Here is a 16,527-nt window from a genome sequence, read left to right as displayed (position 1 = left end):
ATAGAAAAAATGTATGTACAGTGTGTGCAAATGTAGAAGAGTAGGGAGGTAGGCAATAAATAGGCCATAGTGAATAAATCATTACAATTTAGCATTAACACTGGAGTGATGGATGTGCAGATGATGATGTGCAAGTAGAGATACTGGGGTGCAAAAGAGCAAGAGGGTAAGTAATAATATGGGGGTGAGGTAGTTGGGTGTGCTATTTACAGATTGGCTGTGTACAGGTACAGTGATCGGTAAGCTGCTCTGACAGCTGATGCTTAAAGTTAGAGAGGGAGATATAAGACTCCAGCTCCAGTGTTTTTTGCAATTCGTTCCAGTCATTGGCAGCAGAGAACTGGGAGGAAAGGCAGCCAAATGAAGTATTGGCTTTTGGGATGACCAGTGAAACATACCTGCTGGAGGGCATGCTATGGGTGGGTGTTGCTATGGTGACCAGTGAGCTGAGATAAGGTGGGGCATTACCTAGCATAGACTTATAGATGACCTGGAGCCAGTGGGTTTGGTCACGAATATGTAGTGAGGGCCAGCCAATGAGAGCGTACAGGTTGCAGTGGTGGGTGTATATGGGGCTTTAGTGACAAAATTGATGGCACTGTGATAGCAAATTGGATGCAGTCTGAGTAGCATGTTGGAGGCTATTTTGTAAATGACATCACCGAAGTCGAGGATTGGTAGGATAGTCAGTTTTGCGAGGGTATGTTTGGCAGCATGAGTGAAGGAGGCTTTGTTGTGAAATCGGAAGCCGATTCTAGATTTAATTTTGGATTGGAGATGCTTAATGTGAGTCTGGAAGGAGAGTTTACAGTCTAGCTAGACACCTAGGTATTTGTAGTTGTCCACATATTCTAAGTCAGAACTGTGCAGAGTAGTGATGCTACTCGGGTGGGAGGGTGTGGGCAGCAATGGGTTGAAGAGCATGCACTTAGTTTTACTTGCATTTAAAAGCAGTTGGAGGCCTCGGAGTGTTTTATGGCATTGAAGATTGTTTGGAGGTTTGTTAGCACAGTCTCCAATGAAGGGCCAGATGTATACAGAATTGTGTCGCCTGCGTAGAGGTGGATCAGAGAATCACCAGCGGCAAGAGCGACATCATTGATGTATACAGAAGAAAAGAGTCAGCCCAAGAATTGAACCTTGTGGCACCCCCATAGAGACTGCCAGAGGTCTGGACAACAGGTCCTCCGATTTGACACACTGAACTCTATCTGAGATGTAGGTGAACCAGGCGAGGCAGTCATTTGAGAAGCCAAGGCTGTTGAGTCTGCCAATAAGATTGTGGTGATTGACAGAGTCGAAAGCCTTGGCCAGGTCGATGAAGACGGCTGCACAGTACTGTCTTTTATTGATGGTGGTTATGATATCGTTTAGGACCTTGAGCGTGGCTGAGGTGCACCCATGACTAGCTCTGAAACCAGATTGCATAGTGGAGAAGGTACGGTGGGATTCGAAATGGTCGGTGATCTGTTTGTTAACTTGACTTTCGAAAATTTTAGTAAGGCAGGGCAGGATGGATATAGGTCTATAACAGTTTGGGTCTAGAGTATCTCCCCCTTTGAAGAGGGGGATGTCTGCGGCAACTATCAAATCTTTTTGAATCTCAGACGATACGAAAGAGGTTGAATAGGCTAGTAATAGAGGTTGCAACAATTTCAGTGGATCATTTTAGAAAGAGAGGGTCCAGATTGTATAGCCCAGCTGATTTGTAGGGATCCAGATTCTTTAGCTCTTTCAGAACATCAGCTTTGGGTGAAGGAGAAGCTGCTAATTAACTGCCAATATGCCAGCATTCAGTTTAAATAATGCAGTCAATCCACAGCCATTCACTGTCTGAAATTACATTTACATTTTAGCCATTTAGCAGAAGCTCTTATCCAGAGCGACTTACAGTAGTGAGTGTACACATTTTAATACTGCTTTTCATACTTGTTTCCCATGGGAATCGAACGCTGCAAGAGCCATGCTGTTGTGCACTTGAGTGAGGACCCAAAAGCGGTTTAACAAAAACAGAGTCCTTTAATGTAAAAACACAGGGAAGACATAGATCCTCTTCAGATGTAGAAAATGGCAAAATAGACAACCCTCAGAGAGGGCGACAAATGAAACAGAAAGTCCTTCTGATATTTACAAAAGAGTCCCCTTCTTAGCAGCAGAGGAGAATAGCTGGGTTGCGGCGACAGACTGCTGGTCTCTCTGGGTAGGCGCGGGTCGTAAGCGGACAGAGGTACCTGATCACACGTAGCATCAGAAGAACAGGCAGATTCCGACAGGATGGGACAAGGGTGAAGCAAACGAGACGATAGTTTGGTTCTGGCATGAGAAACTCAAATAAGAATCTGACAAAGAAAGAAGCAGGAACAGAGAGAGAAATAGAGACCTAAGCAGAGGGAAAAAGGGAACAGGTGGGAAAAGGGTGAACGAGGTAGTTAGAGAAGATGAGGAACAGCTGGGGGAAGGAGAGGAAGAGAAGGTAACCTAATACGACCAGCAGAGGGAAACGGAGTGAAGAGAAAGAACAGGAACAAGACATAATATGACAATACATGACAGTACCCCCACTCACCGAGCGCCTCCTGGCGCACTCGAGGAGGAAACCTGGCGGCAACGGAGGAAATCATCGATCAGCGAACGGTCCAGCACGTCCCGAGAGGGAACCCAACTCCTTTCCTCAGGACCGTACCCCTCCCAATCTACTAGGTACTGATGACCACGGCCCCGAGGACGCATGTCCAAAATCTTACGGACCCTGTAGATAGGTGCGCCCTCGACAAGGATGGGGGGAGACGAGCGGGGGCGCGAAGAACGGGCTTAACACAGGAGACATGGAAGACCGGGTGGACGCGACGAAGATATCGCGGGAGAAGAAGTCGCACTGCGACAGGATTAATGATCTGAGAAATACGGAACGGACCAATGAACCGCGGGGTCAACTTGCGAGAAGCTGTCTTAAGGGGAAGGTTTTGAGTGGAGAGCCATACTCCCTGACCGCGACAATATCTAGGACTCTTAGTTCTACGCTTATTAGCGGCTCTCACAGTCTGCGCCCTATAACGGCAAAGTGCAGACCTGACCCTCTTCCAGGTGCGCTCACAACGTTGGACAAAAGCCTGAGCGGAGGGGACGCAGGACTCGGCGAGCTGAGACGAGAACAGCGGAGGCTGGTACCCGAGGCTACTCTGAAAAGGAGATAGACCGGTCGCAGACGAAGGAAGCGAGTTGTGGGTGTATTCTGCCCAGGGGAGCTGTTCTGACCAAGACGCAGGGTTACGAAAAGAAAGACTGCGTAAGATGCGACCAATAGTCTGATTGGCCCGTTCTGCTTGACCTTTAGACTGAGGGTGAAAGCCGGAAGAGAGACTGACGGAAGCTCCAATCAAACGGCAAAACTCCCTCCAAAATTGAGACGTGAATTGCGGACCCCTGTCCGAAACGACGTCTGACGGAAGGCCATGAATTCTGAAAACATTCTCGATGATGATTTGTGCCGTTTCTTTAGCAGAAGGGAGCTTAGGGAGGGGAATAAAATGAGCCGCCTTAGAGAACCTATCGACAACCGTAAGAATAACAGTCTTCCCCGCTGACGAAGGCAGTCCGGTGATAAAATCTAAGGCGATGTGAGACCACGGTCGAGAGGGAATGGGAAGCGGTCTGAGACGGCCGGCAGGAGGGGAGTTACCGGACTTAGTCTGCGCGCAGACCGAACAAGCAGCCACGAAACGACGCGTGTCACGCTCCCGAGTGGGCCACCAAAAACGCTGGCAAATGGAAGCAAGCGTACCCCGAACGCCGGGGTGGCCGGCTAACTTGGCAGAGTGAGCCCACTGAAGAACGGCCAGACGAGTAGGAACGGGAACGAAAAGAAGGTTCCTAGGACAAGCGCGCGGCGACGGAGTGTGAGTGAGTGCTTGCTTTACCTGCCTCTCAATTCCCCAGACAGTCAACCCGACAACACGCCCCTCAGGGAGAATCCCCTCGGGGTCGGTGGAGACTACTGACGAACTGAAGAGACGAGATAAAGCATCAGGCTTGGTGTTCTTAGAGCCCGGACGATAAGAAATTACGAACTCGAAACGAGCGAAAAACAGCGCCCAACGAGCCTGACGCGCATTAAGTCGTTTGGCAGAACGGATGTACTCAAGGTTCCTATGGTCAGTCCAAACGACAAAAGGAACGGTCGCCCCCTCCAACCACTGTCGCCATTCGCCTAGGGCTAAGCGGATGGCGAGCAGTTCGCGGTTTCCCACATCATAGTTACGTTCCGACGGTGACAGGCGATGAGAAAAATACGCGCAAGGGTGGACCTTGTCGTCAGAGAGGGAGCGCTGAGAAAGAATGGCTCCCACGCCCACCTGTGACGCGTCAACCTCGACAACGAACTGTCTAGAGACGTCAGGTGTAACAAGGATAGGTGCGGATGTAAAACGATTCTTGAGAAGATCAAAAGCTCCCTGGGCGGAATCGGACCACTTAAAGCACGTCTTGACAGAAGTAAGGGCTGTGAGGGGAGCTGCCACCTGACCGAAATTACGGATGAAACGACGATAGAAATTCGCGAAGCCGAGAAAGCGCTGCAGCTCGACGCGTGACTTAGGAACGGGCCAATCAATGACAGCTTGGACCTTAGCGGGATCCATCTTAATGCCTTCAGCGGAAATAACAGAACCGAGAAATGTGACAGAGGAGGCATGAAAAGTGCACTTCTCAGCCTTCACATAAAGACAATTCTCTAAAAGGCGCTGGAGGACACGTCGAACTTGCTGAACATGAATCTGGAGTGACGGTGAAAAAAAATCAGGATATCGTCAAGGTAAACGAAAACAAAGATGTTCAGCATGTCTCTCAGGACGTCATTTACTAATGCCTGAAAGACAGCTGTAGCGTTTGCGAGGCCGAAAGGAAGAACCCGGTATTCAAAGTGCCCTAACGGAGTGTTAAACGCCGTTTTCCACTCGTCCCCCTCCCTGACGCGCACGAGATGGTAAGCGTTACGAAGGTCCAACTTAGTGAAAAACCTGGCTCCCTGCAGGATCTCGAAGGCTGAAGACATAAGAGGAAGCGGATAACGATTCTTAACTGTTATGTCATTCAGCCCTCGATAATCTATGCAGGGGCGCAGGGACCCGTCCTTCTTCTTAACAAAAAAAAACCCCGCTCCGGCGGGAGAGGAGGAGGGGACTATGGTATCGGCGTCGAGAGCTACAGACAAATAATCTTTGAGAGCCTTACGTTCGGGAGCCGACAGAGAGTATAGTCTACCCCGGGGGGTTCCTGGAAGGAGATCAATACTACAGTCATACGACCGGTGCGGAGAAAGAGAGGTGGCCCTGGACCGACTGAACACCGTGCGCAGATCGTGATATTCCTCCGGCACCCTCGTCAAATCACCAGGCTCCTCCTGTGAAGAAGAGACAGAGGAAACAGGAGGGATAGCAGACATTAAACATTTCACATGACAAGAGACGTTCCAGGAGAGGATAGAATTACTAGACCAATTAATAGAAGGATTATGACAAACTAGCCAGGGATGACCCAAAACAACAGGTGTAAAAGGTGAACGAAAAATAAAAAAATAAATGGTTTCGCTATGATTACCAGAGACAGTGAGGGTTAAAGGTAGCGTTTCACGCTGAATCCTGGGGAGAGAACTCCCATCCAGAGCGAACAAGGCCGTGGGCTCCTTTAACTGTCTGAGAGGAATGTCATGTTCCCGAGCCCAGGTCTCGTCCATAAAACAGCCCTCCGCCCCAGAGTCTATCAAGGCGCTGCAGGAAGCTGACGAACCGGTCCAGCGTAGATGGGCCGACAAGGTAGTGCAGGATCTTGAAGGAGAGACCAGAGTAGTAGCGCTCACCAGTAGCCCTCCTCTTACTGATGAGCTCTGGCTTTTACTGGACATGAAGTGACAAAATGACCAGCGGAACCGCAATAGAGACAGAGGCGGTTGGTGATTCTCCGTTCCCTCTCCTTAGTCGAGATGCGGATACCCCCCAGCTGCATAGGCTCAGCACCCGAGCCGGCGGGGGAAGATGGTAGTGATGCGGAGAGGGGGGCAACGGAGAACGCGAGCTCCTTTCCCCAAGCTCGGTGACGAAGATCAACCCGTCGCTCTATGCGAATAGCGAGTTCAATCAAGGAATCCACGCTGGAGGGAACCTCCCGGGAGAGAATCTCATCCTTTACCTCCGCACGGAGACCCTCCAGAAAACGAGCGAGCAAAGCCGGCTCGTTCCAGTCACTGGAGGCAGCAAGAGTGCGAAACTCAATAGAGTAATCTGTTATGGATCGATTACCTTGACATAGGGAAGACAGGACCCTGGAAGCTTCCTCCCCAAAAACAGAACAATCAAAAACCCGTATCATCTCCTCCTTAAAGTCCTGATACTGGTTAGTACACTCAGCCCTCGCCTCCCAGATAGCCGTGCCCCACTCACGAGCCCGTCCAGTAAGGAGAGATATGACGTAGGCGATACGAGCTGTGCTCCTGGAGTAAGTGTTGGGCTGGAGAGAAAACACAATATCACACTGGGTGAGGAACGAGCGGCATTCAGTGGCCTCCCCAGAGTAACACGGCGGGTTATTGATTCTGGGCTCCGGAGATTCGGAAGCCCTGGAAGTGGCCGGTGGATCGAAGCGGAGATGGTGAACCTGTCTTGTGAGGTCGGAGACTTGGGCGGTCAGGGTCTCAACGGCATGTCGAGCAACAGACAATTCCTGCTCGTGTCTGCCTAGCATCGCTCCCTGGATCTCGACGGCTGAGTGGAAAGGATCCAAAATCGCTGGGTCCATTCTTGGTCAGATTCTTCTGTTGTGCACTTGAGTGAGGACCCAAAAGCGGTTTAACAAAAACAGAGTCCTTTAATGTAAAAACACAGGGAAGACATAGATCCTCTTCAGATGTAGAAAATGGCAAAATAGACAACCCTCAGAGAGGGCGACAAATGAAACAGAAAGTCCTTCTGATATTTACAAAAGAGTCCCCTTCTTAGCAGCAGAGGAGAATAGCTGGGTTGCGGCGACAGACTGCTGGTCTCTCTGGGTAGGCGCGGATCGTAGCGGACAGAGGTACCTGATCACACGTAGCATCAGAAGAACAGGCAGATTCCGACAGGATGGGACAAGGGTGAAGCAAACGAGACGATAGTTTGGTTCTGGCATGAGAAACTCAAATGAGAATCTGACAAAGAAAGAAGCAGGAACAGAGAGAGAAATAGAGACCTAATCAGAGGGAAAAAGGGAACAGGTGGGAAAAGGGTGAACGAGGTAGTTAGAGAAGATGAGGAACAGCTGGGGGAAGGAGAAGAAGAGAAGGTAACCTAATACGACCAGCAGAGGGAAACGGAGTGAAGAGAAAGAACAGGAACAAGACATAATATGACAATACATGACACATGCTCTATGGCTCAAGAGCCATGCTCTACCAACTGAGATAAATCAGTTGATGAAAGGACTTATTCAAATTGTAAATGCAACAAGTAGGCCTACTGATATTGTATCATATAATAACACTCACAGCTTCTCAAGAAAACACCATTTTAGAAATTTGTGTTCTGTTTACTTATATTTTAGAGGCTATTTATGCAGAACATGTGTATTAAAGCTTCATCACTGTATTTATAATTATGCAACAATATTTTGGGGTGACAATGTTTTTAATACACAATTTCTGATATATTACATGCCTTTTATTTTCCTGCATAAGTAAAAGCAGGAAATGCATCACCTAATGCCTCTACTTCCATTCATTCTTTTTAGACTGGTTTGGATTTCCCTCAGACCAAAATGGCTGCCATTTTCACTCCATTCTGGAATTTTAAAGGATTATGACATAGCATATAGCCCCTCTAGTAATTTAGGAGGATCTCTATGCCCACCGCCCACTGACTTTGGAGACAGTGGCGATTTTAGCATGTAAATCTTGGTGGGGCAAAAAAAAAAAAAAAATGTGGGATGCATGCCAGCAAAGCCACAACGCAACACAACACAACACTAAACAATTCATTCATTGACAAACGGTGCCCACAAACGGCCTAGATAAAGCTGTCCCAACAGCAGTCCCAACATCTTACCACTGCTACACCTGGCTATCAGTGGAGCCTTGTCTGGCAGCGAAACAGTTTCTTCAGCCTCATTTACATAAACATAGCTGATATGGCTGACTTGCTTAAACAAATGTGGTTTCTAATGACAATTGAGATGTACAAACTATGGCATAAGGGGACGACAAATGGATTAGAGGCAATCCGTCATTTCGATTAAGACATTAATGAGCGAGCTTGGAATGACGTAGTCAATATAACTATTTGTTTAGCACCTTTGAAATAGACAGTGACAGAATTCAGAACATGGGCCATTCTTACAGTGTTTTCCCTGTACACCAAGTCAGAACTGTAGGATAAATAAAGGGGGCATATAAGCAGACAATGAAAGCTCTTACAATATTCAATGATTATATTTCTCTAAAACAGGTTATAGGCTACATGTGTACCACCAAATCAGAACAGTAGGCGAAGTGAAGAGGGGTAAATAGACCAAATTATTAGGGTGATGCACATGAGCTACTAACATCTTACTACACAACATACACTTACTATTACTTTCTTAGCTTACAGTATACATATCTCATTGACATATTACATCATTTATGCAGCAGCATACAATACATTTTTGGACTCAACTTGTTGTGCTGGGCTCACTTGAACAGGAAGGTGAACAACAAAGTCTGGCATTCTCTGGATTTATGGTGCTTTCAAAACAACTGGGAACTCAGAAAAAAACAAGGTCGAATCAAGATGACGTCATTGATCTTCAGATCGTAGGTCTAGAAAGAAGCCGGATTTACAATTCCGAGTTGAATGACCATTCAAAAGTATTTTCAAATCAAATCAAACTTTATTTGTCACATGCGCCAAATACAACATGTGTAAACCTTACTGTGAAATGCTTACTTACAAGCCTTTAAACAACAGTGCAGTTCAAGAAAGAGTTAAGAAAATGTTTAGCAAATAAACTAAAGTCAAAAATAATAAAAAGTATCACAACAAAATAACAATAACAAGGCTGTATACAGGGGGTACCGGCACCGAGTCAATGTGCGGGGATACAGGTTAGTCGAGGTAATTTGTACATGTAGGTAGGGGTGAAGTGACTATGCGTAGATAATAAACAGCAAGTAGCAGCAGTGTAAAAAACAAATGGATGGGGGGGGTGGTCAATGTAAATTTATCCATTTGGCTAAATGTTCAGCATTCTTATGGCTTGGGGGTAGAAGCTGTTAAGGAGCCTTTTGGTCCTATACTTGGCGCTCTGGTACCGTTTAACGTGCAGTAGCAGAGAAAGCAATCTATGACTTGGGTGACTGGAGTCTTTGACAATTTTTGGGCTTTCCTCTGACACCGCCTAGTATGTAGGTCCTGGATGGCAGGAAGCTTGGCCCCAGTGATGTACTGGGCCATACCCACTACCCTCTGTAGAGCCTTACGGTCAGATGTCGAGCAGTTACCATACCAGGCGGTGATGCAACCGGTCAGGATGCTCTCGATGGTGCAGCTGTAGAACCTTTTGAGGATCTGGGGACCCATGCCAAATCTTTTCAGTCTCTTGAGGGGATCTAGGTGTTGTCGTGCCCCCTTCACGACTGTTTTGGTGTGTTTGGACCATGATAGTTCGTTGGTGATTTGGACACCAAGGAACTTGAAGCTCTCCACCCGCTCCACTACAGCCTCGTCGATGTTAATGGGGGCCTGTTCGGCCCGCCTTTTCCTGTAGTCCACGATCAGCTCCTTTGTCTTGCTCACATTGAGGGAGAGGTTGTTGTCCTGGAAGCACACTGCCAGGTCTCTGACCTCCTCCCTATAGGCTGTTTCATCGTTGTCGGTGATCAGGCCTACCACTGTTGTGTTGTCAGCAAACTTAATGATGGTGTTGGAGTCATGTTTGGCCACTCAGTTCTGGGTGAACAGGGAGTACAGGAGTGGACTAAACACACACCCCCCGAGGGGCCCCAGTGTTGAGGATCAGTGTAAACAGACGTGATGTTGCCTATCCTTAACACCTCGGGGCGGACCGTCAGGAAGTCCAGGATCCAGTTGCAGACGAAGGTGTTTAGTCCCAGGGTCCTTAGCTTAGTGATGAGCTTCGTGAGCACTATGGTGTTGAACGCTGAGCTGTAGTTAATGAACGCTGAGCTGTAGTTAATGAACAGCATTTTCACATTGGTGTTCCTTTTGTCCAGGTGGGAAAGGGCATTGTGGAGTGCGATTGAGATCTGCGTCATCTGTGGATCTGTTGGGGTGGTATGCGAATTGGTGTGGGTCTAGGGTATCCAGGAGTATGCTGTTGATGTGTGCATGACCAGCCTTTCAAAGCACTTCATGGCTACTGACATGAGTACTACGGGCGGTAATCATTTAGGCAGGTTACCTTCGCTTCCTTGGGCACAGGGACTATGGTGGTCTGCTTGAATCATGGAGGTATTACAGACTCGGTTAGGGAGAAGTTGAAAATGTCAGTGAAGACACTTGACAGTTGGTCCGTGCGTGCTTTGAGTACACGTCCTGGTAATCCGTCTGGCCCCTCGGATTTGTGAATGTTGATCTGTTTAAAGCTCATGCTCATATCTGCTACCGAGAGCGTTATCACACAGTTGTCCAGAACAGCTGGTGCTCTCATGCATGTTTCAGTGTTGCTTGTTTATTCACAACTTCCCAGTTGCCTTGAACTCACTGATGTCAAGTTTTCGCAGTTATTAGTTAACAGCCGCACAACTCATGCTTCATTCACAGCATGGCCTTTGTTGAATGTTTATCATTTTTAACTTGGAAAAGAGCACCTTAATCCCAGATTTGGAACCACACAGCCAATCCACTGAGTAGCAGGCTAGTGATTTATTTGCAATACTTGCAGTTAGCCACTGTTACTGATACCTTCCAAACCACTCATTGTTGAATTTGCGATTTCCAACTTGTTGTGTAATGTTTATGTGCAATGGTTGATGAGCACCGATAAGTTTTATTTATATTTTTTCTTCTTTTTTTCTCTTCATATGTCAAGGATTAAAAAGGATTTGCAAGTAGAATGTCGACTTGATTCATGATGATGACTGCTAGCTAAGATTTTGAAAGTATGATGTTGACATGATCAGTCCAATCAAAGCTACTGTACATATAACATGATTTGATGTCATTTTATCTGTGACCAATGACCTTGAGCCATCTTGGATGGGCATTTCTAATGAAACTCTATAGCAGCACCCAAGGGGCTAGAATTTTCTATCTCTACCCTGTTACGACGTTGCCCTCTTTGGGTACAGCAAGCCCCACCCCCCTCTCCCTGCCTCCCCTGCCTCCTTCAACTAGGCTGCTGTGGTCAGAGAGAGGTCGTAAATTCCTGAGGACAAGACCTGCCTCATGGCCACACAGTATAAGAGACAGAGTGAATTTTCATAGAGAACAAAGGGATTTCTTCCACCTCACAGAACTTGAGGTCCGAACAAATTTCATGTTCCGGAGAAAGTATAAAAGATCGGTGAAGAATCCAGCTACGAACTGGTCCGTTTGTTACAACTTGGGGAAGCTCATGGGAGACGGTGTGGCCACATTACCATAACGCTGTTTATATAAAATCCTCAGATATGAAGTTTACATCTAATTGTTGTGTAAGATGAAGGAGTGAGTATGATACTGTTTACACAATTTTACAATGTGATTTTGGACTGTTTAATAAAGGAAACTCCAAATCCCTTTTGAGTTTAACTAAATCAGAGGACCGCCCCTGAACCCAGTAGGGTCAGGCATCCTGGGACAGCCCCTTTTCTGCAATTCTGAATAAAACCCAACTTTGAGAAGTTATCACCAGACCATGTTTCTCTCAATCACGGGAGTACAAAGGTTGTAGACCATTGCTGAATCTTTTAACCATACCACGTGGTTAAACTCTTAGACTATCGATACTGACAGAATAAGAACAAGTCTTTGATATTAATTACTAGTCTGCAACTAGGAATTCGGTATCATTGAACGCGAAGAACGACAACCGCCGAAACATCCATCCTATAATGAATGATTGTCACTCAACAATCCACTCTAACCACAACAGACGACAGAAAGAGAGAGGGAGAGCGAGAGAGAGAGACGGACAATTCTACAAAAGAAACAAACTTTTCAACAGCGATGAAGACGACACACTGAGCGTAAATATATATATTGATTGCAATTGTTCCCGAATGAGTGAGCGTTCATGTGTAAAGGATTAGCATTTCAATTGTTAGAATTATTAACTCTGTAGTGACTTCTCAGCTGACCCCCACTCCCCGTTTTGTCCACCAAGCCGCGATGCCGGTTTAGCCCACTAGGGCACATTCCCTTATCATTTCTTGTAACCATATTGACTTTGTTTGTTTGTTTATGCATTTCTGTGAATTAGTTACTTAGTTAGTAATAAATAAATTATTTAAGACAATTGATGTATGGATGACTCATAGTGAAGACTGGGTTAGTGCAGATAACCAACAATTTACGACGTTTGGAATGAGACTAAAGTGAGGAAAAGTAAATAATTCATTAATCAGAAGACTATATGATCAGATATAAAATATCTGAAAAGTTATTTTAGGAAATTATAACTTTGTAATCTGAATATTTTCCTTGGTGCCCCGACTTCCTAGTTATTTACAATTACATGATTAATCAGTTTGATCTCGTAATACTCATTACAGAGAATCTTTGATAAAAAATAATTCTTCCATTTAATGATAGTAAAGACACGACAACCCTTAGACTTGGCGGTGACCCCATGAGTGACAGAACAGTGAGCCAATCACAGCGCAACGTCCGTATTTTCTGCAGGCTTGCCGCACCACCACAGAAGCACTGAGCTAGGCTGAAACACCTGCATTTTGGAGCTGCCTTACGACAGGAAACAAAAAAGAGACCATGTTTGTATGCGACTTTATTAACTCAATGATATATATATTTTTTATTGTTTGCAAACTGATATGTGACACGTATTAATGCCAAAATAACAAAGAGACAAGCCCCCTGTCAGGGATTTCCTCCTCTTCTTCCGAAGAGGAGAGGCGAAAAGGATCAGAGGACCAATATGCGGCGTGGTAAGTGTCCATGGTTCTTTTAATACATAAATGTGCACATGAACAACTGACTACAAAAACAAGAAACGTGTGAAAACCTAAACAGTTCTATCTGGTGCAAAACACAGAGACAGGAACAAAAACAAGCCTGCACAAATACCCAGCGGGCCTAGTGCCCTTAAATACCCTACAAACAAACCCTAATACAAAACAGGTGTAACCAATTACCCAATAACCCAAAACAAACGGAAAGGGAATCGATGGCAGCTAATAGGCCGGCGACGACGACTGCCGAGCACCGCCCGAACAGGAAGAGGCACCATCTTCGGCGAGGTTCGTGACACCCCCCCCTCAAAAAATATTTATATTTGTTTTTTTTTGCTTAAAATGTGGGGCTCAAAATGAATGACAGGTTGCCACTGGTTGGTGATAATTCCTCGGATCATTTGATCGTATGTCAGAACACTTTACTTAATGTACAAGCTGTGTTTTCGCCCCCTTGGTTTTGCGCCCCCTCGGGCTCGTGGAGGAGATCTTCGTGGGCTATACTGAGCCTTGTCTTAGGGTAGTAAGTTGGTGGTCTGTTGATATCCCTCTAGTGGTGTGGGGGCTGTGCTTTGGCAAATTGAGTGGGTTTATATCCTGCCTGGTTGGCAATGTCCGGGAGTATTGTCGGACGGGGCCACTGTGTCCCCAGACGCCCCCGTCTCAGCCTCCAGTACCTATGCTGCAATAGTGTATGTGCCAGGGGGATAGGGTAGGTCTGTTATATCTGGTGTAATTCTCTTGTCTTATCTGGTGTCCTGCGTAAATTTAATTCCCTCTCTCTTCCTCCCCTCCCGGAGGACCTGAGCCCTAGGACCATGCCTCAGGACTACCTGGCCTGATGACTTCTGGCTGTCCACAGTCCACCTGGCCGTGCTGCTGCTCCAGTTTCAACTGCTTGCGGCTATGGAACCCTGACCTGTTCACCGGACGTGTTACCTTGTCCTGGACCTGCTGTTTTTTACTCTCTCTCTCCATCTACTGCAACTGCTGTCTCGAACACTGAATGCTAGGCTATGAAAAGCCAACTGACATTTACTCCTGAGGTACTGACCTGTTGCACCCTCTACAACGACTGTGATTATTATTTGACCCTGCTGGTCATCTATGGACATTTGTTCTTCAAGATGTTCAATCTGGCCTTAATGGCCATTTACTCTTATAATCTCCACTCGGCACAGCCAGAAGAGGACTGGCCACCCCTCAGAGCCTGGTTCCTCTCTAGGTTTCTTCCTAGGTTCCTGCCTTTCTATGGAGTTTTTCCGAGCCACCTTGCTTCTACATCTGCATTGCTTGCTGTTTGGGGTTTTCTTTGTACAAACTGCACCACTCACACTCCTGTCATAGGTTTCATAAAACATGTCAGTTCCGTCAGTAATAATATTAAATGTAGCACATTATAATAATAGTATTCATGATATAGATAAATACAGACAGTAGTGACCAATCATTTGGAGTCTAATATAATTAATCAAATTGTATCACCAGAAAAAATAAACTTAAAAAAGTAATTGACAAATTGCACAATTATAGCTATTTAATTTGACCATCAATGTCATGATCTTGACCATGAAATTAGAACAGGGATAAATATTCTTTAAACAAAACAATATTTATTTATATTTTTTAAATACTTTTTTTTATTGACAAATGATTAAAGTCAGGCAAGAACACATATAAAAATATATTTTTAAAGATGACAGACCACATAACTTCATACATAAAATATTGCATTATAATATTATTCTAAAGTACAGACGCTTTTTCTGTTCCTATGTAATTTGAGGGAATTTAATGCATTTTGTTGTCAAATTAATGTCAAAAGTTGATTTTATTTTGTGCCTTTTAGCTAACCCTAATCCAAACCCACGAATAGCATAGCCGGCTGTGCCTTAAGCAAGGCACTTTACCCAAATTTGTTCCAGGGGCACCATACTACTGTACTATGGCGTCCAATTTGTCTTCTTAATAATGACTATAAGATATTAGCCTTACTACTTGCAAAAATAATTAAAGAAGTCCTGGATGCAATCATTGATGAAACACAGTCTAGCTTCATGAGGAACAGACATATTTCTAACAATGTCAGACTAGTATTAGACGTACTTGACTACTCAGACCTAATAACTGAGGATAGCTTCATGTTATTTTTAGATTTTTATAAAGCATTTGACACAGTAGAGAATCAGTTTCTCTTCCACTCCCTTGAGAGACTTGGCTTTGGGGATTTTTTATGTAAGGCTATTAAGACTCTCTATGCAAATGGTAACAACTCTATCAAATTGAAATATGGCACCTCACCTAGATTTCAGTTAAAGAGAGGAATTAGGCAAGGTTGTCCTATCTCTCCGTACCTGTTTTTATTAATCACCCAACTTCTTGCAAATTCTTTAAATAATAGTCCTGTACAAGGTATTTCCATAGCTGGTAAAGAAATTATTATAAGCCAGCTGGCTGACGATACTACACATTTTCTGAAAGACGCTAACCAAATTCCCATATCGATCAATGTGATCCTTTTCCAAAGCGTCTGGTCTATATCTTAACATTAATAAATGTGAACTCATAGCTGTCAAAGATTGTGTGACACCTTCATATTATGGTATTCCAGTAAAAGAAGAACTTACATATTTAGACATAACCATGACAAAGGATCAGAAGTCCAGAGGCTTACTAAATTTTAACCCTCTTATTAAAAAAACCCAGAAGAAACTAAATCAATGGCTACAGAGGGACTAATCTTTAAAAGTTAGAGTCCTAATAACCAAGGCTGAAGGTATCTCTAGACTAACATAAGGCGCTCTATCTTTATATCTTGACAGTAAAATAAGCAAGGAGATAGACCAGATGCTTTTCAACTTTTTGTGGAGAAACCGTACCCATTACATTAGGAAAGCTGTTGTAATGAACACTTATGAGAATAGTGGACTGAATTTTTGGACTTTACTACTTTAAATAATACTTTTAAGATCAATTGGATAAAACAATTCCTAAGAAGACCCGCTTCTATCTGGAATTTTATTTGTCATGTCTTCTCTACTTTTGGTGGCCTTAACTTCATGTTGTTTTGCAATTATAATATTGACAAAGTTCCAGTGAAACTTTCTGCTTTTCATCAGCAGGTTTTCTTGTCATGGTCCTTAATTTATAAACACAATTTTTCTCCACACAGATATTATATATGGAATAATTGGGATATATTGTATAAAAATACCTCTCTGTTTTTAGAATATTGGTTCCGAAATAAATCCTATTGGTGAGCCAACTGGTAAATGCAGAGGGTCTTTTACTCAGTTATAAAGAATTCTTATCACTTTACAAGGTCCCTGTAACACCTAAAGATTTTGCAATTGTTTTAGATGCCATTCCCTCAGGTGTTGCTATGTTATTCAGGA

This window comes from Oncorhynchus tshawytscha, linkage group LG15 (genome assembly GCF_018296145.1).
Source record: "Oncorhynchus tshawytscha isolate Ot180627B linkage group LG15, Otsh_v2.0, whole genome shotgun sequence".
NCBI classification, from domain to species: Eukaryota; Metazoa; Chordata; class Actinopteri; order Salmoniformes; family Salmonidae; genus Oncorhynchus; species Oncorhynchus tshawytscha.
This window is presented reverse-complemented; position numbering follows the sequence as displayed.